General features: G+C 36.5%; 1 protein-coding gene across 3 annotated transcripts in view; it reads right to left on the reverse strand.

The window, feature by feature from the left end:
* Positions 1-25,505, reverse strand: part of NLGN1 (neuroligin 1) — a 991,256-nt gene that overhangs the window by 803,991 nt on the left and 161,760 nt on the right. Inside the window, exon 1 of one of the 3 annotated variants that reach the window (XM_011998236.1) lies at positions 9,788-10,359. The exons of the other annotated variants lie outside the window; for them this stretch is intronic. The gene's annotated coding sequence lies outside the window, so the exon portion shown is untranslated. Of the gene's footprint in view, positions 1-9,787; positions 10,360-25,505 lie in introns of those variants that run through there. 3 annotated transcript variants of the gene reach the window in all.

Here is a 25,505-nt window from a genome sequence, read left to right on the forward strand (position 1 = left end):
CTAAAAGGGGCCAAGTTACAGTTCAGCCCATGGCTTCAGAGGGTGCAAGCCCCAAGCCTTGGCAGTTTCCACATGGTGTTGAGCCTGTGGTTGCACAGAAGTCAAGAATTGAGGTTTGGGAACCTCCACCTAGATTTCAGAAGATGCATGGAAATGCCTGGATGCCCAGGCAGAAGTTTGCTGGAGCAGCAGGGAGTTCATGGAGAGCCTCTGCTAGGGCACTGTGGAAGGAAAATGTGGGATCAGAGCCCCCACACAAAGTCCCTACTGGGGCAACACCTAGTGGATCTGTGAGAAGAGGGCCACCTTCCTCCAGACCCCAGAATGGTAGATCCACCAACAGCTTGCACCATTCACCTGAAAAAGCCACAGACACTTAATGCCAGTCCATGAAAGCAGCTGGGAGGGAGGTTGGACCCTGCCAAGCCACAGGGGTGGAGCTGCCCAAGACCATGGGAACCCACCCCTTGCATCAGCGTGACCTGGATGTGAGACCTGGAGTCAAAGGACATTATTTTGGAGGTTTAAGATTTCACTGCCCTGCTGGATTTTGGACTTGTGTGGGGCCTGTAGCCCTTTGTTTTGGCCAGTTTCCCCCATTTGGAATGGCTGTATCTACCCATTACCTGTACCCACTTTGAATCTAGGAAGTAACTAGCTTGCTTTTGATTTTACGGACTCAGCTGGAAGGGGCTTGCTTTTTCTCAGATGAGACTTTGGACTATGGACTTTTGGGTTAATTATGGAATGAACTGAGACTTTTGGGGACTGTTGGGAAGGCATGATTGGTTTTGAAATGTGAGGACATGAGATTTGGAGGGGCCAGGGGCAGAATGATATGGGCTCTATGTCCCCACCCAACTCTCATCTTGAATTGTACTCCCATAATTCCTGTGTGTTGTGGGGGGACCCAGTGGGAGATAATTTGAATCATGGGGGTGGTTCCCCCACACTATTCTCGTGGTTGTGAATAAGTCTCATGAGATCTGATGGTTTAATCAGGGGTTTCTGCTTTTGCATCTTCCTCATTTTCTCTTGCTGCCACCGTGTAAGAAGTGCCTTTCATCTCCCACCATGATTCTGAGGCCTCCCTAGCCATGTGAAACTCTAAGTCCAATTAAACCTCTTTTTCTTCCCAGTCTTGAGTGTGTCTTTATCAGCAGCATGAAAATGGACTAATACAGCACAGCACTGGAAGCAGCGCTCAGTTAATTGGGCTCAACTTGTTCACCAACATTGTTCATCCTGGAGAATGCTTTCCCCATCAATTTTCTTCTGAAGGGACCACAGCTAGTACCTTTCAAGGCCTGGGTCAAAAGTCAGTAAGACTTCCTTCCCTAGTCCTTCAAGTCATAAAAATACTCCCTTCTCTTACCTCTCAAAACATTTATTACATTTTTTTGCAACTAAACACACAGTACTTTTTTCCACAGTAATTTGTAATCTCAGTTTCCATTTTCATTCCTATATTTGGCAAATAATTAGTACTAGGCATTGGAGAGGACAACATGAACAGGAGAGGAATAGTGCTAATATTCATGAAGACAAAAAAGTAATTATTGGGTAATAGGCTTAGTACCTGGGTGATGATATAACCTGTACAACAAACCCCCATGACATGACTTTACCTATATAATAAATCTGCACATGTGCCCTTGAATCAAAAATAATTGTTTTAAAAAGATGGAAGTCCAATGGGGGAAGGTAGACTTTAAGTAAGTCTATTACACAGACAGCTATCTAGTAATAAATACTATACCAAGAAGGATAATGTCAGGTATTTTGAGGGGAGATTTAAGAATATGGAGTTGGAATGATGATCTTCCTGAAGAATTCATCTGGAAACTGGGGTCTGAGATTGAGTAGGAGTTGGCAATTGAAAACCAAGGTATAGAATGTGCCAGAAGTAACAGGAAACCCAAATGCTGTGGAGGTTGGGGCTTTCCAAAGAAATCACTGTGAACTGAGAGAAGGGTAGCCCATCAGACTGGAGAGGAGAAAAGATGTGACAACTCAAGAATTTGTTGGCCATTTTAGGAGTGTGAGATCTTATCCAAAGTATGATGAGAATCATTATAATCATACAAATGACTTGATCAGATTACCTTTACACTTTGAGAGTAGAGGCTGTGTCTTTTGAATTGTTGGTTTTTAACAACCAGCCCCAGAACAATGCATTACATTGTAAGTCTTCAGAAAATATTTCTTGAATGAATGACCCATTAATTCATTATACTATTTTTCATCAATTAACACAACCCTCAGATTTTATTTATCCATCTGTGATGCTTGACCTCTGTGAAGGCATTAGCTTAATTAAACTTGCAGCCAGGGAGAATGAAACATAGAAGAGGTGGAAACAGGTTACAGTACAATGGAAATTTCTCATCATGTAGGAGTGTGCACAGATATCCATACAGACTGGCAGCTAATTCCATTATTGTGTGGCAAAAAAGAAAATAAAATAAGATTCTAAGATGCCATAATAGCTTTTCTGACAACAAAAAGAGGAAAAGATTAAGGTGATAGCATTGTCTTCTGCATTACACAACTGAGTATTTCTGCTATAACCTTCATTACAACTAATGGCTAAATATTAGACAGATTCTTATTTTGTTATTCTGAAGAGAAGGAGGGCTGAAAAAAATTAACATTAACTATATAAGTTTTACTTTCTATTTATTCTGAAACTATTTTCAGGTGTAATCTCCAAATATTAATTGTTACATCTAGAATCTACTTAGGAAGCCTGACTTCCAAATGAACAGGAAGACGAAGGGGGCAAGAGGGGCAAAAATCAATGAGACTGAGTGTTTTTCAAAAGTCATGGGCAACAGTTTTAATGTATATGTAAAATACCACAGGATACATTTTTAAAACCAATTGATGACCCTGTGATCCCACAGAAGAAAATGAATAATCACTCAAGAGCTCAGAAGAGACAGCCTGGTAGAGCTGATTACTTCCCTTGATATTAAGTTGATGCTTTTGTCTGGAAGGGGCCACCTTTGGGTCACAAGTCATTGCTTCCAGAAGCAACTTAATTATGCCTGCTAGTATCTTTATAGAGAAGTTAACACAACCTAAGAAGAGTGCTACATTCTCAACTCACTCTTTAAGCTTATTTTTGTTTGTAGTGAGTTGCTGATGCCTGGGAAGAGTGGAAAATTGCCATTCCTGGTTCCCTGCTTAATTAAAGTCCAGTTTAAAAAATCCCTTGTTGCCAGAGAATAGCTGTGATTTTGGCAGGGCCAGTGCTAAGTTTGAGTATGGTCCTGTGCCAGGGTGTGTCAATCATGACCCCTTGGAGGATGATCAGCAGAGAGAGGGTAGTTAAACCTTTGTGTCCATTCAGTCCCAGGCTTTTGCTGGAATTGGCAAATAGTGTAGTGACTATTGTTTAAGGAGTAGTTGTCTACTAGGAACTGGACTAAGACCACCAACTCCTTTCACATAAGGCACTAAACAGCAATAATGGTTTCCTGTCACTTCTGACCTGGCTTAGAGCTCAACCAGTGATCCAAAGGAGAAAGAATATCACACTAGCAATCTTCTTTATATATCTACATCGTTTTCTCCCTTCATATAAAAGTTGCATTAGTACTAATAAAAATAACAAAATTCAAAACAATGCCCTGTTCATAGGCCATTTGTGTAACACAAATAGCATATCAATATATTAATGTATAGAATAGAATATTAACAAGAATTTAATATACTCATGGAACATAAGTTGCCAAATAAAGTCACCATTTAAATTCAAATTTTATAATAGGGAGAATGGGATCATAAAGTTTTACAAATGAAAAAAGATCTTAAGTAATGATGAAAATCCCCAACAGTTATATTTTAAATCTTACCATCTTATTGTTCACGTTCTACCTGTTTGAAATAACTTTTAGTAATTCCAACATTCTCTGAGATATCACATTTTCTTCATGGAAGAAAATAACTCTAATGTACCTTCAGTAACTTATAACAACATAAATAATCCTAATACACTTGTAAGTCTTGATCAAATAATTTATCAAAGTGAAGTATATAAACTCCATATGAAATCACTAAAAAGCTTCAATTACTCTGTCTTTAATTAATGTTTAATTTTTGAATAGAATCATTCCTACCTTTGGAATTTTGTATGTTATTTAAAAATATTTGTCAATTCAAATAATTACTGGTTATACATTTTTTAAAAAGCAAAAATGAAGATCCCAGGCATTCATTACATAAAGAGGTTACATGTTTAGTTACTAACATCCAAGGCTAGAACATGAGTTGATTTTCATTTATTCATTGAATAAACACTTATTGATCTTCAGTTATGTACCAGGTACTGTTCTAGGTGATGAAGAGAAATACACTCAGCTCCGAACAAACCAGACAAAAATCCCCTACTACAGTGGAGGTTATACAGTCTACTAGTACAGTATTCCTTCAAAACAAAAAACATTTTCCCTCTTAGATGTTGTTATTAAAGACCATGGCATGAAATATAGGGACTTTTGGCATCAATCTTGTAGTAACATATGTATTAGAACACTTGGCACAGTTAAACAGGTAATGAAACTGGCGACTTTTTCTACCCATAAGAAAAAGAATAGATAGTACTGTCACTTATGTGTAAAGTGTTGGACAGTAAGTAATACAGATTTAAATTAGAAATGACAGATGCACTGACTTGAAACATAATGGTTGCTGAAGTGAACTTTTATTCCTTTTAGCTCTATAGTTAACTATGAAATTGCTCAAGTTTTATTTTCAAGGTGTGACTATTGTGACAACCACTGGTCAATGTTCTATGCCGTAATCACTATTTCTGGTCAGTTCTGTCATGGAAGTGGTGGTTGTCATATGGAAAAAACTTATATCAATGATAATCTCAATTTGGATTTTATCAAATCAATATTACTTGATTACATGTTTGAACTTGCTGATCTTCCAAGCATAGAAAGTATTCCATATGACAATATGAGAGTATTCATTGTGACTATTTTTTAGAAAGCACCGACAATGTTCAATTCATTTTCAAACATTACAAGTAACCTCTTTTCTTCTCCTGTAGATCCACGATTCATCGGGTGTGTCAGGGAAGAAAAAAGAATCATTATGGTTACACAAAACTGATGACAAACTTTGGTATAAAAAACAGTATATCAGTTGGATGTTTCCCAATAGGCAGTTGTTGAGAACTATATATATACAAAAAGACTTTCATATCATTGCCTGATTATTTACTCTTTTTAGAAAGTGTCTGTGTTATTTCAATACAGGCAAAATGTAAGAAAATCATATTCTAACAAAATATTTGCCCAAAATTCAATCTCCTCTCCAACTTCTGCTTTTGCTCTGCACACACTGCCACTCCCAAATAAATAAATAAATAAAAGTAAGGAAGCAAACACATTAGTCTATCTATTTTCTAAATTATGCAAAACACAAACAGAATTATAGGTAGAGGAAAGTTGATGACTATGCAGTTCTATTAATGAAGCACCAACTATAGCACCTCCAAAGAGATAGCATGGTTCTCAGCAGGTAGCTCTAATTGTAGGCATATGTAGCATTAGAAAAGTAGGCCACAGAAAAAGAAAAAGTTACTGTATGGCCTGTCACAAGCGAACTAATATCATGTACATAAAGTGTGGCTGGATACACAGTGAAAATACTAAAGTAAAATTTCTATACAAACCAGGAGAAAGTAAAAAAAGTACATATTCTTCTGTTTCATAAGTTAAATCAAAGTTTGTCCACTTAAAGCTAAGTCCTAAGATGTCAACTGCATTAGGTAGGTCTAGTCTCAGGCTGGAACTTAATTTCCTGTGATATATCACTGTGGTTTTTGAATTCACATCTGTAGTAGTAACCTAACTTGCATTTGTTCCAAAATGAATTTCATGCTCAACTTGTTTTTCTTAATTAAACTTCCTTTAGCAGTCCCTAATATGTGTATTATTAAAACTCATTAGTCCCACTCACAATTGCCTGTCATTTTTTTGACTACACATTCATATATTGAAGTGCTGTGTTGCTATATATAGGAAGAAAATTAAATAATAAATATGGGGACTTGAACGTTTTATGAGTGTCAGGATGAGAGAGTGCCTGCAAGGCCCATAAGGTTTCACACAAAAGAGGCATTACTGCTAAAGCTAACATGCTGACACATCTCTGACCTATAAAGTCTGCAGTAATGGCAGCAGTAAAGCGTTTTGCCATTGACTAGAATTTCTCTTACATGTAACAGAAATAGGCACAGAAGAGATTATACTGACTGTTATAAAAAGAATTCATATAAAAATGCCCCAAAAGTTTAATGTCTAATAATTTCAAATGCCTGGAATGATTCACTAGTTTTCCCTGACTTCACTTAAGCTTTGAGTTGACAGTCATTCTCTATCACACAGGTTAGCTACCAAATGGCTGTGGGGTTTTTTGTTTGTTTGATTTTACTTTGTTTGGGGGATGACTCCTGAAGGCAGAGATTATTCAGATCATTTTATACCAACATAGTAATGTTTGATGTTATCAACATTATTTCATTAATAATAGAACAAAAGTGACCAAGCAAATGTGTTACTATTAAGGAATCATTTTTCTTAGAAACAGTTGGGAATGTTGCTATCCCACAGGATTATATGGTTAGCTACCTCATGATGTTTTAAATTATCTCTTAAAAAGCAATAAAAACCTTAGATTCATCATGAGTGTTCACAAATTTGATATTTTTCAATGGTTGGCAAATTTAATACGTCAAAAACTTGAATTTTAAATTAATTGAAAGTTGATTTTTGTTCTTTTTTATTTCTCAATAAAGCAAAAGAGTTGGAAGATTTGCACTTGGAAGTGTCATGTGTTAAATTTCAACAAGTCATTTAAAAATAATGGCCCTTATCACTTTGTTTCTAATTAAGAGTGTGTTGCTAACTTCTTTTTAATGTAAAATAATATTTAATGTAGTTAATCATCTCAAAGTCATAGAAAGAATCTATAGCAAATGTGTTAGCTTTTCGTGAATGTTAGGCCAGTTACAACACATAAAAGGTTTTTGAGGGAGAGGTGCAGCTGTCAAGCAAAACTCCAGTGAAAGACACATCAGTTTTTCCACAGTGATAAGCTTAGGGGAATCCAGTGTTATTTCTTGTCACTTATATCAGAAACTGTGCTTGCAAATTTCCAGGGCTAATTGAGAGCTTCCATCTCTTCACTCCAAACTACCACATTTTGTGTTACTCTGATAGAATATTCACAACTCATCAAGTCTACCATGTTCTTTTTAATAATTATGACCAAAACTATGTATCAGGTAAGATAGAGCTAAATGTAAATAATTTTCTCAGTGAACTCCTCAGGTTTTTCAATAGTTCTTAGAACAATCCGCTCTATTAGGGAGAGCATTTATCTAACTGGGTACCTTGCTCTTTGTTTACTGGCCACAACTTTAAAAAAAAATTTGGTGTGTATTTTGTATATACTTATTTCCATTGTTATTGGTTTTCCAAAGTGGATTTACTACCTACAATGTTTACCAAAGTTTTGTGTATGTACTGCTTGTAGAAACAAAGGATACAGCCCCTCCAAGTAGATTATAACAAAGAGTAGTTCACGTTCTCCCTTTTCATTTTAACTGACAAAAGAGAACATAACAAGGGAGTAGAAAGGATTGTTTATTCTGACAGAAACACATTTTCCAGGCACTACAAAGGCACATTAAGTTAAGTCTTCCATTTTAACACTGTGGCACAAGCAATGACTACTGATTTAATGGTTTTGGAATATGCAAATCAACTTTGAAAAGGACCTTCTTTTTCATGTTTCACATTATCCATCTATTTTTATATCAACAGCTATATTCTCTATTAGCTTAAAAAGAGAAATTCCAACCCACTTACCACTCACCGTCATTACTTATTTGCTATTACCACTTAAAGTTATTTGCTAGCTGTCTTTTAAAAATCTGTTTAAACTTTGAAAAATATTTTAAAAACTATTAGACAGTGTGACTAGGATCAGTGGCTAGACTGTGCCAGTACACAGAACGTCCATTCTTCTGCTTTCAGCCTGCACAAGAACCACGTGACTTACAGCAGAGTAAAAAGAGACTAACCTAGCTTCTCCGATATCTCCTTAAAACTAACAATTGGGTTTGTAGAAACTATTTATTATTATTTCTATAATCTCTAAATAATCTTACACGATGCCTACTGAAATAGGAAATATCTACCTTTTCTACTTTAGAATTCCTGGGAGACAAAAGTTTTATATTTTGCTATTTCATCTTTAAAAACCAAATCTCACATGCATGCTTCAAAATTAGATTTCAGATGCACACATACACACATCAATCCAGGGAGAAAGTCTGGTGAGACTAATCTTTCAATAGCCAGAATGTCGCATGTAACTGGAATTCCTGAAAAAAGGACTAGAGAATGAGTGTGCTTCAGATGACATTGAAGAGTTGCCTGTTGATGAGTTCACACATAACAGACTTCAGTGGTAAAACCACAAAGGTATCTGCATACACTTCATAATCTGTAAACCAGAAATCCCTGAAAAAAGGTAACACTTTTCTTCTAAAGATTAAATCGTACAAAATGTATGTTTTATCTTTTATCTATCTCCACTTTATTACAAGGCATTCGAATGTCTAAAAGTTTAAAATTAAACGAATTGGCGTTAAGTTAAAAAAGAAAGCCAACTAAAATTGTGATGTTGAAGTCTCAGATTCGTTAGCCTACTGAACACATTTATATACATCCCTCAAATAAATCAGTTCTTTGTATGCAACTGTTCTGAAGCTACGTGGACTCCAAAATGAGTTCAGAATAATATGCTTTTCTGGGTTCCAAAGCAACTTTTAGTTGCCTGAGTCAATTCATATTCACTCATTTGAGTGATTAATTATAGCTGCTGAAATTGATTTCCTTCTGCAAATAAAGATGAGTTTTTCTTGGGAGCTACAAAAGTCTTTTAAAAAAGAAAAAAATCCCTGAATTAAGCTGCAAGAAAATGTCTGGGAACGCGCGCTCACCGCTCAGTTGGAAAGAAAAGCCAGTAAGTGGCGAGGCAGGCAGGTCAGGGATGCATCAGAAACGCAGCCCTCTGCCTGGTGCACTCGCTAGCCTGGGCCCTCGGCAAAAAGCCTGCAACGTTTTCCTGGGCTGCTCCAACTCGAAGAAAGTTACCTCGGACTTGTATTATGGAAAGTCCTGCAAGCGAATTACAAGATAACATGTGTGGCCAGTCACCCACTTCTACTGTCTCTATACGGTGCAGTGACCCTGTAACCCTTTAGTGTCCGGCTGAGAGAAGTGGGAAGCGGGAAGAGGTAGGAAGAGAGGGGTGGGGGAGGAGACAACATGAAAACAGCCAAATCCCGCTCCAAAATATCCCCCTAGAGGCCACGACAGCCGCCGAAACGGCGGCCGAAGCACCAGCGATTTCTACTTGGGCTTTTCCGCTCTACATGCAGGTTGTCCAAGGCACCGCCGCCTCCTCTCCTTAAAGTAGTGCTAGGAGAAAGCACTGGATCTGGGAAGCATCTCCCAACTGAGAGATTTTCAATGCAAAGTTGAGAGCTTGGAGAGCTGCTTGGCTCCCCCACCGACGCCACAAAAATAAGGTTTTTAGCTCGATCTAGGTAGCTCCCTAGCGATCCTCCGGGGATGCGCGAGGTGGCTTTACATTACCCTTTCTCTTTCCGTTTCACAGGCACCGCGTCCGCATCACCTTCCGCGCAGTGGCACAAAACCCTGTCAGCCCCCTCCCAATAAAAGAGCCACAAACTTACCCTCAGCAAGATAAATCCACAGAGGGAGACCCCTCATCTTTCCCCGGTCCCTTTGCAGTGATTCAAGAAGACCGTTTCTGCAACACTTCGCCGTCAAATTCAAATTCAAGCTGAAATGGTCAAAGTATTTACCAGTTTCTAGACGCTTTTTTGAAATCTCGAGCACCCAGTAATTCTTGTTTCAGGATTCACGACGCTTCCTTTTCTCTCTCTCTCTTTTTTTTTTTTTTTTTTTTCCTTTAAGCATCCGCAACCCTAGTTTTGCCCCCCCTCCCTCCTTTTTTATTCACCCACGGACACTTCCAAAACGTGTCGATTGATCCTTTTTTCTCTCCAGATGCAACCACGATCCAGAATCCTGGGGACCCAAAGCCACCTCCATGTAAATCCGACCATCAGGAAAGAAATACAAATGATCAAACAACGTTACTTCTTTCGGTTGCAATCAGATAATCCTACTAATCCAATAGATTTATCTCGATTGGAAATTGACCTCAAAAATGAATTCCCGGTGCTGATGTCCACAAGAACAATTTCATAACCCTGTTCGGATGATTGAAAAAAACTCTGGTTTCTTTCTTTCTTTCTTTCTTTTTTAAAAAATCGTTTTTGGATTCTGGGTGCACTCCTTGAAAAAAAAAAAAAATGCCGAGGACCCTGTTTTTACCCTAATACAGGTTTCTACTCCAAATCGGTGCAGGATGAAAAATGGTACAAAGATACCCCTAGTGGCTCCAGGCGATATTGCAGGCATCTCACTTTTTTTTCCCATCCCCTCTCCTCACCTTTTTTTTTTTTTTTTTTTGCCCCTTCAGATAACTGACTACTGTAGTAGTTAAAGAAGGTTGAACTGCAATTAACATGAATAGTATATGACTGCTTGAATACAGCATCTGATGTTTCTTTGTTTTATGTTTAAAGACTGAATCTTCTGTGCCTCTGTCTCCTCTGGATTCTTTTTTTTTTTTTTTTCTACAACATTTTCCCCAATGGCAGTTAGTAGCTAAAATGCCAATTTGAGGCAACTCGGTGATTTCAAAGCAACTGTATTTGTTTCCTGAATAACTATCGATCTAGAAGAAGCCTCAATCTTCCTGATATGCTGCTTTTAGGAAAACATTTAAAATTTTATTTCCTTTGAAGGACTATGATTGTGTGTGTGTGTGTATTCTTAGACAATTTCTTCTTATTTTAGACTTTTAGTGTTCATTCAGCAAAGCAAGTGATAGTTCCTCTACGCCTGTGGTCACAGAGCAAGGCCTAAGAGTCATTACATAGGCCTCAATGTTGCTTACCTGAATGCTTTGAAATTCAATGACCTCAAGATTAACCCTAGCATTTCAGACAGACTCCAGAGAGAGTCAATGCAAGGAATTTCAGGACTTTGTTTTCTCAAGCACTCTAATCACACTTTGAGGACTTGAAACACAAATTGGGCCTAGTAAACTAGAGAAGTTGAATTCTCTTTCATGGTGAGGGGTTCTGTAGCTGCAAGGAGTCCAAGGTATTCTTTAAATGACTAAATAATTAAGCCTTTTTAGTGTACAAGGTGTTAAGGAGTCAAAAGACCTTTCTTCTACCACTGGTGTTGCTATTAATTGGCCATGTGACTTTGGGCCATCACTTTTTGGCCCACAGTTAATTTTTCTATTAACACTAAGGGGGTAAACTGACATAAATCAACAAATATACATGTTCCTGGATGGGAGAATCAATATGGTAAATTAACCTATAGAACTAATGTAATTATTAATAAAATCTACTACAACTTTTTTGTGGAACCTGAAAAGTTAATTCTAAAATGCGTTTGCAAGGGCAAAGGGTAAGAAATTATCAATACAATCTGAAGAGCAAGGTTCAGGAAGTTCCCATATGAACTATTAAGGCTTAACATAAAATAACAGTAACTGAGGCAGTGCAGATTTGGTTCAGGGCTAGAAACTAGTCCAATGGAACAGAATAGAAAGTCCAGAAAAATATTCATGCATTTATGGAAACTTGATAAATAACTGGTGACATTAGAAAGCACTGAGGGAAGATGACATATTCAGACATTGAATTAGCCACATGAAAAAATGATAATACAAGATTGCAACTTCACATGTATGTATGTTAAGGTGGGTTAAAGAACTAAAGATGCTGAGCAAAATTTTACAACATTTAGAGGGAAATCACTTTGTGATTTTGGATAGATGAGAACAGAAGGGTTTACTAAACAAGATAAAAAAACCAAAGTCCATAAAGAAATTATGTTAAATTTGATATATTAAAACAATTATATACATCCAATTTACACTCATAAAAGATATTTGCAATGCATATATCCAAAGAAGGATTATAATCCAAAGTATATAAAGGGTCTTATAAAAGATAAAAAAATATGACAGGAAAGAATGGGTTAAGGAAATGAATAGTTCATTGAAAGAGAAAGATTCTCAATGTCCAATAAGCATCTGAAAAAGGTCCTCAGTCTCCCTAGTTATTAGAGAAATGAAATTCAAAATAATGAAATTTTTGTTTCCCAGTCATGAAATTGGCAGAAATTCACAAGTCCAGCAAAACTTAATATTGATGAAAATGAAGAAATTATGGAGAGTATATGATAGTACAAGTTCAGAGAGCAGTTTATCAATAGTTGAACATTCTTATATCCTATAATCCAGTTTTTCCACTCCTAGAACTATTCATTCCAGAATTATTTGAAGCAGAAAAAAACAGTAGGAGGGAGAAATCATCTAAACACCTTTAGATAAATAACTGGACAAAATATTTATAGAATATTCATATACTGCAATAGCAGAAACGGTAACAAGAAAAATGAATATGACCTTAGCTCCTTGAGTTGATATAAATTAATCTCAAAAAATATAACGTGGAGCAACAACAACAACAACAAAGGATGTCGTGGAAAGATGTTTATAGAATGATGCTATTTGTATGTAAAATTCAAAAACATGCAAAATAATTACATCTATTGTATTTGATCAGATACACTTATAGAGCAAACTATATCAGCAGGCATGATAATTATAAACATGGTATTCAGGGTAGAGGTTACTGTGGGGAGGGTGCCAAGTAAATGAAATTGGAAAGGCATCACCAGAAGCTTCAACTGTATCTATAGTGCTCTATTTATCAGCCTGAATCTTGAGTACACAGGTGTCTACAATATTACTATATAAATTGTTTATATGCTTTAAATATTTTATTAAAATTAAAGATTTAGACTACATGATTTCCGTGAATCTTTACCATATTATAAAATTTTCTCATTAAAAAATGTGTATGTGAAAAAAATTATGAAATTTCAATATTTCATAATGTGCTTTTTATATGGAGATTTTTAAAAAAAAAACTGTACTGCTGAATATTTCTAAGAAGTGTAAATGGAATGGTGTTTATTTATTTCTATAACTGATAATAGAAATCCTAGCTAGGAAGCAAAAATTACCACCTAAATGGGAAAATGTGGTTGAAATTGAAAAAATATATATATATAATCCTCAGCTAGCTCTTTCTTGTATTTTCCTTTGATCTCACAAATAATAACGGGGCCTTTGAAATTGTGAAACAGTCAATCAACTGATTGATTATGTTCAGTCTGAGCAGTTAACTATAAACTACCAAAGCCAGTGCAGCCATAAGCTGAAATTACAACATGAAAGAAAATTCACCCAGAATATTAAAATATGTAAGTGAATTCAAATAAGAAGACTTTGTTGATATGAAATATGAGGGCTGGAAATCTCATTTCACAATCACTAGGCATTATATTTCATAATCCATGCAAAAGAGGTACCAAATGTTAGAAAAGAATTTTATTTTTTATTTTTTTTTTTTTTTTGGTGAAATGGAGTCTCGCTCTGTCACCCAGGCTGGAGTGCAGTGGCGCGATCTCGGCTCATTGCAAGCTCCACCTCCCGGGTTCACGCCAGTCTCCTGCCTCAGCCTCCTGAGAAGCTGGGACTACAGGCGTCCGCCACCAGGCCAGGCTCATTTTTTGTATTTTTAGTAGAGACGGGGTTTCACCGTGTTAGCCAGGATGGTCTCCATCTCCTGACCTCGTGATCCGCCGGCTCGGCCTCCCAAGAAAAGACATTTTTTATAACTCAGTTGAGTAGTTAATACTATTCCATGCACCCTGGACTCAGGAAAAATGCTTGAGTTAATTGTCAAACAATCAACTTTCAACTATTCTGAATAGATTTCCTGGAAATAACCAAAACAGATTTGTGATGAGGAAATAGTGGTATGCCAATTTGGGGAGAAGCAGCAGATGTACCATTATATTTCTGAAATTTGGAGAGGTTGACATTCTTTCAGCAACCACTTGTTGAATACCTCCTGTATACTGGGCATAATCCAAAGTATATCATAGAAGAGTTGATTTTAAAACAGCCAACCACCACAAACCCTTAGTTTCCCATTGATGATTGATTTGTTGATTGTAAATGGCTATTACTATTATAAATTAATATTTCAGCATCCATACTGAACAAGTATTAGATATTAATATAGAACTGAAGGTTCATTTTTCAGTGTATTTAAGTGTAAACTGGGTTGACAGAGTAAGGTAGTTAATGCAGAAAGAGGAGTAAAAGGAGGAGAAGTGAAAGGAGAAGGAGGGACAGAGGAAAGGTGTTTGAGGATAAAAATGTGAATCGAATTCATTTATCTCCCTAGTGATTTACTGACAGGATAGAAACATACTTAATATTTGTATCCCTCATGATACAAATTATTAGTAAATGACTGACTTAATAGGTCAAACAATAAAACTAGTTGCTATATGAAGAGAATAAACTCTCTAATGAAGCGAATCTCTTCATTAGATGGGCCTGCTAATTTCTTCAGAAAACGAAATCAATACAAGAGGGAAGTAAGAATTAGTATGAACAATAATAATGGAAATAAAAGTCAAGATTGGCAAACCCGAGCACTCTAGGGCATTCCAATTTTACCGTGTTATTAAAATTTCAGCTCTCATAAAAAACATGTTAGAATTACATATCTTATTTTGGTTTCTATACCAAATAGAAAATGATGGATTGATTAATACCAAATGGATAATGTGAGGAAATAGCATGGTTTTCATAACAAGTAGATGAGCAAGTATTTCATTGTTGCTTTTAGTACAAAAGAGTTATTTTGGGAAAAGTTTTTTTTTTTTTTTGATAAATGATATAAATGCACATCTTTTATGACCAGGTCAAATCAGTTCAGTTCTGGCTTTTGATAAATGTTTTAGGATGTTGTGAAAGATTGCAGGTCAGTGTCTGAAAAAGAAGAAATAACCTAAATATTTCATGTACCCCATAAACATATATACCTACTACATACTGACAACAATTTTTTAAAGATAATTTTTAAAATTCTGAAGCTGGAAATAAAATAAAACAGAATTGTAAAGCAAGTCTGGAGGAAAAAAATCCTCTACTATCTTCAGAACTCCCCTGATGGAACCTCATATTATATGCTCAAGACTTGAATCTAAATGAACGGCAATTGGGAATTATGAAAGAAAAAAAATAAAAAGTGTTGCAACATTGTAAGTTCTAACTACTGCAAAGGTGGCTGTTTACAAAGACGTTCTTTCTACTGGGAAGAATCTACTCCCACAATCCTGCTTAATTAGAAGAGACGACTTAAAATGCTTGACTGGTACTGACTATATTTCAGATACGTATTGGGAGAACACATCTACCTGGATGCTGAATATACCAGATGTATCTTTATATTCCATGGAATACAGACTGGTAATGGAAGCTAAGGAAGTGATGAGCAAGACTAGACATTTTGTTTGTATATTTATTTAATTATCTTGAGACCTGGTCTCACTGTATTGCCCTGGCTGGAGTGCAGAGGCACGATCACGGTTCACTGCGGCCTCAAACTCCCTGGGCTCAGGTGATCCTCCCATGTCAGCCTCCTGAATAGCTGAGAATACAGGTGCCATGCCATCAAACCAGGCTAATTTTTGTATTTTTTTCTAGAGACAAGGTCTCGCTATGCTGCCCAGGCTAGCCTTGAACTCCTGAGCTCAAGTAATAAGCCCACATTGGCTGTGCTGGGATTACAGGCATAGCCACTGTGACTAGCCAAGACTAGATATTTTAGCATGAGACTGCCACTTTTGAAATGGGGCTTTTTCATCAATGTTGGTTAGAGATGCTAAAAGATATTTACAGAGGGACTCTTAAAAGGGTTTAAATCAGAAATAAATCCAGATTTTTCAAAACAAACTCAAATAATTTTGACGTGTTAAAAACTTTCAAATCGGCCGGGCGCGGTGGCTCAAGCCTGTAATCCCAGTACTTTGGGAGGCCGAGGCGGGTGGATCACGAGGTCAGGAGATCGAGACTATCCTGACTAACATGGTGAAACCCCGTCTCTACTAAAAATACAAAAAACTAGCCGGGCGTGGTGGCGGGCTCCTGTAGTCTCAGCTACTTGGGAGGCTGAGGTGGGAGAATGGCGTGAACCCGTGAGGCGGAGCTTGCAGTGAGCCGAGATCACCCCACTGCACTCCAGCCTAGGAGCACAGCGAGACTCCGTCTCAAAAAAAAAAAAAAAAAAAAAACTTTCAAATAATGGTGCCATTATGCTAATAATTAAGATTGTTTTCTTTTAGAAAGAGGTCTTTTTTACATCTGTAATTTATACATTTATTTAATTGGTAAAATTGAAAAATATAGAAATTTCTAATTTCAAAGGTTTTAGCTAATAATAGCATAATGCAATATTTTGCAGAATATTTTCTTCATATTTGAATGTATATTTGTGAGGTAGTATTCACGCTGATGCTCTAATAACCTCTGAGCAGGTTCTCTTGATATTTTGGTGGCTTTTAATTCCATAGTACCATGATTGATTTTGGCATGGCAATGTAGTTTAGAATGAGTTAAATTGTATAAAATTATCTTAGATATTTAAGTATTGAAAAAACACAATCAGGAAACCATCTTATTAAATATCATCTGTTAATGTTTATTGTAAAATATTAGTTTATTTGAGTCTATGTTTCCAATATTAGCACAATATACTATAAAATTTGACCTAATAGGATGGGAAACCACATGAAAATTAATATTCCATAGTTCAAGATGAAAAGAGAAATTTTTACTTATATCCCAGTGGCATTGACATCTCATTGACTTCACAGACAAGAGTTGGGTATTCTATTTTTGGATAGGATTTTATGCTAATTACATAATTAAACTTGAACACCAGCCTGAATTTTCATTATTGTTCAATTAGCAACTTAATGAGCATCTTCTACCTGTCCCAAAATATTTAGTTCCATGATTTCCAAAATATTAAATAAAGGAACCCTTAAAATGACCTTCTCCTTCTCCTCCTCCTCCTCCTCCTCCTCCTCCTCCTCCTTCTCCTTCTTTTTTAGAGGGAGTCTTGCTCTGTCACCCAGGCTGGAGTGCAGTGGCCAGATCTTGGCTCACTGCAAGCTCCACCTCCCGGGTTCATGCCATTCTCCAGCCTCAGCCTCCCAAGTAGCTGGGACTATAGGCGCCCGCCACCACACTCGGCTACCTTTTTTGTATTTTTAGCAGAGACAGGGTTTCACAGTGTTAGCCAGGATGGTCTTGGTCTCCTGACCTCGTGATCCACCTGCCTCGGCCTCCCAAAGTGCTGGGATTACAGGCATGAACCACCACACCCAGCCTAAAATGATATCTTCTAAAGGAATGGTTATTTCTCTGTCTTCTTGTCTCTCTGTCTCTGTCTATCTATCTATCTATCTATCTATCTATCTATCTATCTATCTATCTATCTATCTATACATTAATCTGTTCCTTTAGTTAATCTTTGATTACTTACAAGAAACTGAGAAAATACATCACAAGTTTTTCAAAAATGATACATCTTTCTAAGATCATTTGTGTTTGGTTTTAGAGTTTGCTTTTGCTTGTATGTGAATAAAATTATTTCTGATGACCTAGAAACAAACAGTAGAATGATTTAATTAAACAGAATGACATAACTATGTTACATTCAATGCATAAGAAGTTGTTCAATCTTCCAACCATCATAAAATTCATGACTCTCAGCCTTTTCTTGTGTCCTCTTCTCTAAAAGTTTCCCAAACCTTCCCTAGTGATAAACAAGCTAACAAATGGTGGATTTGTTACAAAAAAAAATAATTTTTGACCCTTTATTTATAAATTGTACTAGGAGAAAGGGAGAGAAGGAAAGCAGGACATGGTAATATTTCAGACATAGTTGTTTATATAGATTAAGCAGAAAAGGTAATGTCAAAATAGTTCAAAGCATGATTTGTTATGTCACAAAATAGATAAGACTATGAGGATATATGGTTTATGTGTTAACAAAAAGTATACTCATTATATGATGGAATGAGAATATAATTCTTGGCTTATGTGTAATACATTAAACCAACTCACAATTCACATCCTCATCATTCATAAGTCTGGTGAAGCTACAAGAAATACCTTATAGCTGAAGTTCATCTTACAAGGGCTCAAACTAATCATTAAAACAACTAGAGTATATTTGAACAGTGGCCCAAAGAACTGCACTTTTAAAGTTCCTTCATAGACTCACAGACTCCTTTCACTAAACAGAAAAAGTCCAAGAAGATAAGTGACTTAACTAAGATCACATCGAGGTCAGCAGCATCACCCAGATGAGAAGCCATTGTGCCATGCCACACCTGACTTGATGTTTCTTATGATTATTTTTTGGTGTTACAGTTTCATTGATCTTAAAATACAAGACCACAACCAAAATTTTAAAAATGAAATTAACAAATCAAGAAAGAATATCATTAAATATACTTAATATGGTAATTGGAATAATACCCTCCACCCCTCCCATAGATGTATTAATTCCTGGAATCTGTGCATATGCCACTTTACATGGCCAAAGGGACTTTGCAAATGTGATTAAATTATGAGGATCTTGAGATGGAGAGATTATTCTGGGTTACCTAGATGGGTACTAAATAATCACAAGGGTTTTTATTAGAGGAAGGCAGAGGGGTCAGGGGTCAGAATCAGAGTAAGAGATGTGATAACAGAAACAGAGAAGAGAGAAGAAGAGTCAGAGAGATTTGAAGATGCTACACTCTTGGCTTAGAAGACAAAAGAAGGGGCTACAAGCCAGGGTAAGCAGGTAGTCTCTAGGCAAGAAAATGGAATTTTTTCTAGAACCTCCTAAAAGAACACAGCCTTTGACAATCATTTTTGATTTCTGACGTCCTAAACTATAAGATAATAAATTTGTGTTGTTTTAAGCCACTAAATTTGAGGGAATTTGTTATAGCTGCAATAGGAAACTAATATACTCAATTACAAATATTAAATTAAAAATATTAAAAATATTCTGGGAATAATCAGTTCTGTCCATAGAAACATAATGTGAACCACATAGGCAATTTTAAATTTCCTAGCATCCACAGGAAAAAATGAAGAATCAGGTTAAATTAAATTTAATACTTTATTATATTTAGCCCAATATGTCAAAATATTATCATGTCAACATATAATCAATATGAAAGACTATTATTGAGAAATTTAATTGTTTTCATATAAATGTATTCAAAATCCAATGTGTATATTATATTTAGAGCACATCTCAAGTTGGAATAATTCCTTTTCAGTAGCTCAATAGCCACATATGGCTAGTGACTACCATAAAGAATAGTGTGGCTTTAGATTATAAGAAACAAGTTAAAAAGAAAATTTTACATATTATTCCATATCATTCTAAACCTGTGTCACAATCTAGATAAAGAATCACAAAGGCTTCTATAAATTATCAGGATGGTTTTATAGGCAAGTTTCTGATAACTTTATATTTGAGAATTACATTTAAAAAGAAAGATCAGAAAAGAAACAAAAGTTAAAAAGAACATGAAAGAAGAGAATGATTACCTAATGATACTCAGTTGACTGGCGTTTGTAAAAATGCCAGCAATAATAGAAAGAAATTTATCTGGTATTTTTAGAAGAAAATGATAGCCAAGGATAGGATAAGAATAACATTGCTTGGGACCAACTACATAATATGAGCAAATGACCAAGAGAAAAGCAAAACTATTAAATTTCAGCTCCAATTTCTTCATAGGGAAGAATGGTGTTTGAACTGGAAAAGAATATGATGGTGAGGAAATAGGAAAACCTGAAGGTAACTGAAATTTGTTTTAAGATTTCAGGTACAAATCTGTTACCTAATTTAGAATACCAAAAGTATGTGAAGAAGTGTTCTTGGAACTAATATCTATTATTTTTAAGTCACCACGAAAAAGTGCCATGAAAATTAACTGTCCTAGTCTTCAAACAAGATTCCAGAAACTGAAGTTTACCAATCTTGGCATTAACTAAAATTCTAAACCTGATGCTCATACGTGTTTGCTAAGTGTAAAGTCATCATAACTTTTGTTGTTGTTTGTTTGCTTAGAATTACTGGAGCTAGGTGCAGTGGCTCACACCTGTAATCCTAGGGCTTTGGGAGGCTAAGGCCTTTGAAGCCGGAATTTGAGACCACCGTTGGCAATATAGTGAGACTCAAATTTTTTACAAAATAGCCTGGCATGGCAGCGTGAGACTGTGGTTCTAGCAACTCGAGAGACTGAGGTGAGAAGTTCACTCAAGTCCAGGAGTTGGAGGCTGTAGTGAGTCATGATTGTGCCACTACACTCTAGCCTAGGTGACAGAGTGAGATCCTGTTTTGTTTTTTAAATAATTATTGGAGTGGCAGATCAAATGTGTCATTTGCATTGTTTATCTTAACTGCATCCAAGGGCTTTTACAAAAGTCACCCATAATTTTCTTATGGACAAAGCTATGACATATAGGCTAAATGATGGTGTAGCTGAATAAATCCTTTAAATGTTGAACAATCATTCTATTGTAGTATTCAATATATGTTCTCTCATGTTATCGTCTCTATTCCTTTTTTGAGGCATAAAATTCCTAAAGGAATTTGTTTTGTAATTGGGCTTGTCCATTAAGTATGTTAGTTTCATGGTAAAATAGGAATGAGACACTTTAATAAGCAGCCTGCCTTAGATTACAGACTTTACATAAATTATTTAAAACCATCAACTGCTTTGGAATTAGTATTTTCAATGATGCTTTAAAAATTATTTCCTAATAAAGAGTTTAATTTAAATTATTTAAATATTAAATTTTAAATTGAATTTCAATTCAATTTAGTCAAAGTTTAACATCTATTTTCTCTCTGTGTCCTCAGCTGAACTAGAGAAATCAAGATCTTATATTTGGGTTACTCCCTGCTACACAAATATTTCCATTTAATCAATTACATTTTTGTTATCAAAAGGTATTTCTTATTGACAGCATTTAATTGATTTAAAAAGACTTTACCTTATAAAAAGAGCACATTTAATAAAAACTTCAAAACTTCTTTTTTTCTTTTTTCTTTTTCTTTTTTTGAGATGGAGTCTCGCTCTGTCGCCCAGGCTGGAGTGCAGTGGCCGGATCTCAGCTCACTGCAAGCTCCGCTTCTCCGGCTTCACGCCATTCTCCTGCCTCAGCCTCCCCAGTAGCTGGGACTACAGGCGCCCGCCACCGTGCCCGGAGAATTTTTTGTATTTTTAGTAGAGACGGGGTTTCACCGTGTTAGCCAGGATGGTCTCGATCTCCTGACCTCATGATCCACCCACCTCAGCCTCCCAAAGTACTGGGATTACAGGCGTGAGCTACTGCGCCCAGGTTTTTCATCTTTTTTGACTCTTAATATGATCAAAAATTTTTTCTCTATCCTTCCTCTTCCCATATTCATTAAGAACTAGACCAGGAAGCAAATATAACAGACAAAAACAATAATAATAATAGCATAAAAATAATAAGATCTCAGGAAAGCCTGTCTTCTTCCTACACTCATTATCCTTTTTACTCTCCCCTACTCCGTTTCTCTTGTTTCAGCATACATATAGTATACATAATTATATTATAAATGATTATCTATTAAATATACTGAATTAAATGTATATAATTAATATATATATAATATACATATGAAGATACATGTATCCTCATTTAGCCATTACAAAGACTAACATTTTTATCTGTGTATTTGCTTTTGCAGCTGACTTGAAGGCATGCAAACTTAATAATCAGAATAGCAAAAATAATATCAACTCTCATTTGTTGAATGCATCTTCTGTACCAATATTGTACTTCTTCAGCTTATAGGTTTTTTTCAAGTTTGAAGGGTACATACAATTTTTCCTACTTTTACAAATCAGAAAACTGAAACCCAGTAACACTAAGTGACTTGCGGCTACTAACAACAGAGTAAACTGAGATTATATCCAAGTTTAAATCCAAGCCTCTTGTACTTCCTGTTCATTGTGAAGGGTAGTAACTCAGTGCTGAAGAGAACGGATACTGAGGAAATAGTTTCAGGGTTCAGGAGCTAATATAAATGGAATGGATAGTTGGGAGGTTCTTCTAAAAAAGAGAGCATCACCTTGTAGTGATGGGATGCTCCAAGCACTTCTTGTGAGGCAGAAATAACACCGGGACTTGGGGTAGCTCTAGTTCTCCTGCCTCACATAGGGCACTCAGTTCTCATGCCTCACTCAGAGGATGAAGGTGTCTCCTTGTAGTGAGATACAGTGATTCCTCCCAGGGTGAAGATGAACTATGTATTAAGGCAAGGGAAGACTAGAGGAGGGCCCTGGTGAGACTGCAACTTGGGAGCTGTAAGCAAAATCCTCCTGAAAGGTCTGATCAGATGAGAGAAAATACCCAGGATGCCCATTCAAAACTGCATTAACAGCAACCTATTTGGTTTCCCTCTTTATCTGGGAAAGGGCACTGGCTCGAAATCACAGCTAGGACAACCAGAGAAAGGTGTAACGAGAAGCACCACGAGAGAATGACCAGTAAATATGAAAGCAGAAAGGTCAACTAAAATCAAGGAAACAGATAGCCGAGGACTTGGTAACAAGATTCTTCACCCAGAAATTGAAAGCAATATTGGGAATTCTTGGCATGGACTCAGATTGGTTCATGGCTGCATGGCTGTGCCAGCCTCACTGGCCTCTGCCCTCCTCATCTAACTTTCATCCAATCTATTTCTCACACTGACACCAAAATAATATTTTTTATACTACAAATCTGAACAAATCATTTATCTGTTTAATTTTTACCAGAATTAGTGGTTCTCACTATGGTTGCACATTAGAGTTCCTTGGATCCCTTGGGAGGAGAGTAAAAATGCCAATGTTTGGTCCCCTCCTTCAAGATCAATTAAATCAGAATCTCTGGAGCCGGGGCTAGATCACACTTTCAAATCATTACTACATGCAGCCTGGGTTAAGAACAGGGGTCCAGAGACATATTTTAGACTCTGTCGAATGGTAACAAAGTCCTCCTTAAATTGGATCCTGATAGCATGTGGAGATCTGCACAGGATTTGCATTCAGAAAAACCTGAGTGATATTTAACTATATTATTCCCTCTGAGTAATAACTTCTTAGAGGGAAAAATTATTCTTTTTCCTCATCTGCAATGTGAAAGTGGCTGCAATATTTGTAGAAAGACAGAATTATCTATTTCCTTCAACCTTAATTTTTTACCCTGTTCACACTGTGTAAAGGAAGATCTTTTAACCTAACACATACCTAAGTTTTGCTTTTGAGAATGGGCAGTATGATTAATAGGAGAAAGGGCTGTTGGATTTGAAATGCTCCTTTAAAAGATCACTACCACCACCAACAACAAAAAACAAACATCTAACCTACTTCTCCTGAGTTTGTAATGAAACTACTATGAAAGAAGATTCGTAATATTCCAGCCTAATGCATGCTCTTAAGCACAGTGAATAACTCAAGGAAGCATCCTGGGATATAAGGTTACCATCACTTTTCAATGAAGTTTAAGTTGATGATTAATATTTATTTTTCTTTTAATAAAACTTATTCTGATAAATCTAGAAAGCTATGGAGAAAATTGTCCAGTACAGAGATTTTTATCTCACTTTTAGGTAGGGGAACTGGAGCCAAGAAAAACGTAACATAAGAAGTGTGACACCTCCATTAAATAACCAGATTCATCACGCCAAGGGCATCTTTTATATATTAGATACTCATACCTAGAGACAGCTTTCAGCATAGGTAATATTTTCCTAAAGAATAACAGTCATTTTTAAAATACCTCACTATTCACTAAGCACTACAACATATCTGATTTTATTTCAGTTTTGGAAAAAAATTAAGACAAGAAGGGCAGATAATATTTGTTCCTCTTTTATAATTAAAAAAATCGACTAAGAAAAATTGGCTCCCTATGGCCACACAGAGGTCTGCCAACCATAAAAATCCAAGTTTTGAACTCCAGGGCTACTGTTCTTTCTAATAGTACACATTGCTATTTTTCCTTAAGTGGTGTGGTGTACAGAAAGACCTCAGATAACTTAGTCTTGTGGCTTTCAAAATATTTTTTGTGGGGGGCCAGTTTTCCAAAAACAATAAATAAATAGGCTGGGCATGATGGTTGTAATCATTACAGGGTTGTAATCTGAGCACTTTGCGAGGCCAAGATGGGTGGATCATGAGGTCAGGAGTTTGAGACCAGCCTGTCCAACATGGTGAAACCCCATCTCTACTAAAATACAAAAAAAAATAGCTGAGCTTGGTGGCATACACCTGTAATCCCAGCTACTCGGGAGGCCAAGGCACAAGAATTGCTTGAACCTGGGAGGTGGAGGCTGCGGTGAGCCGAGATTGCGCCACTGCACTCCAGCCGGGGCGACAAAGTAAGACTCTATCTTCAATAAATAAATTCACTTCAATTTGTAAGCAAATAATTCAGGTGAAAACAAAACTGATATAGTGTAAGTGAAGGAGGCAGGGGACAAAGAGCTCTGGCCACCAAGTTCCCATCCCCACCTAGCACCCATTGGAGGGCTTCCTGGAGTGCTAGTTAAAAATCACACGCTCCTTTTACAGAGAAGGAAGCAGAGGCTTCAGAAATTAAAGTTATGTGGTCAAGCTCACTCAGTTAAAGATTTCAGGTCTCTGGATTCCTAATGAAATGCCATGTTATAGTGTCTCCCAGATCACTTGGGTGTGAATAGCTCCAGATACCACCCCCAAGCTGGCCACTTCCTTTCCTGACCAGCAATCTCTCTTCCCACACACTGCCTCTCTAAGCATGCTGCACTACTTGTAGCTTTTCAAATCTACCTTGCTCTTTCGGAAACATTTCACCTTTGCACATGGTTTTCAATCCGCTTGACAGGCTCTCCTTTTGGATGCCCTCTTTCCTAATCAATCTACCTTTCTAATTTCCATAGATCCATCAATTCTTACTTTAGTCAGCACTGCCTCTATTAACCCTTCAGAGATACAATCTATCCTACCTCACTCCTCACTGCCATTCTTGACCCCTTCTGGCCCCCACTCCCAAGTTAGGTTAGGGTTAAGCCTACTTAAACTATGCTTATCCTTATCTTTTATCATACTTGGTTGTATTAATTGTTCTTTGGGAGAGAGAGTTTTATCTACATTCCTACCTTTGAATCTATGAAGTATCACAATCAGAATTTGTTAAAAGAAGAAATACTCTCCTTGAAGAGGTCCTTTACATCCCTTGTAAGCTAGATTCCTAGGTATTTTATTCTCTTTGAAGTAATTGTGAATGGAAGTTCATTCATGATTTGGCTCTCTGTTTGTCTGTTACTGGTGTATAAGAATGCTTGTGATTTT

The sequence above is a fragment of the Mandrillus leucophaeus genome, unplaced genomic scaffold (genome assembly GCF_000951045.1).
Source record: "Mandrillus leucophaeus isolate KB7577 unplaced genomic scaffold, Mleu.le_1.0 Scaffold563, whole genome shotgun sequence".
NCBI lineage: Eukaryota > Metazoa > Chordata > Mammalia > Primates > Cercopithecidae > Mandrillus > Mandrillus leucophaeus.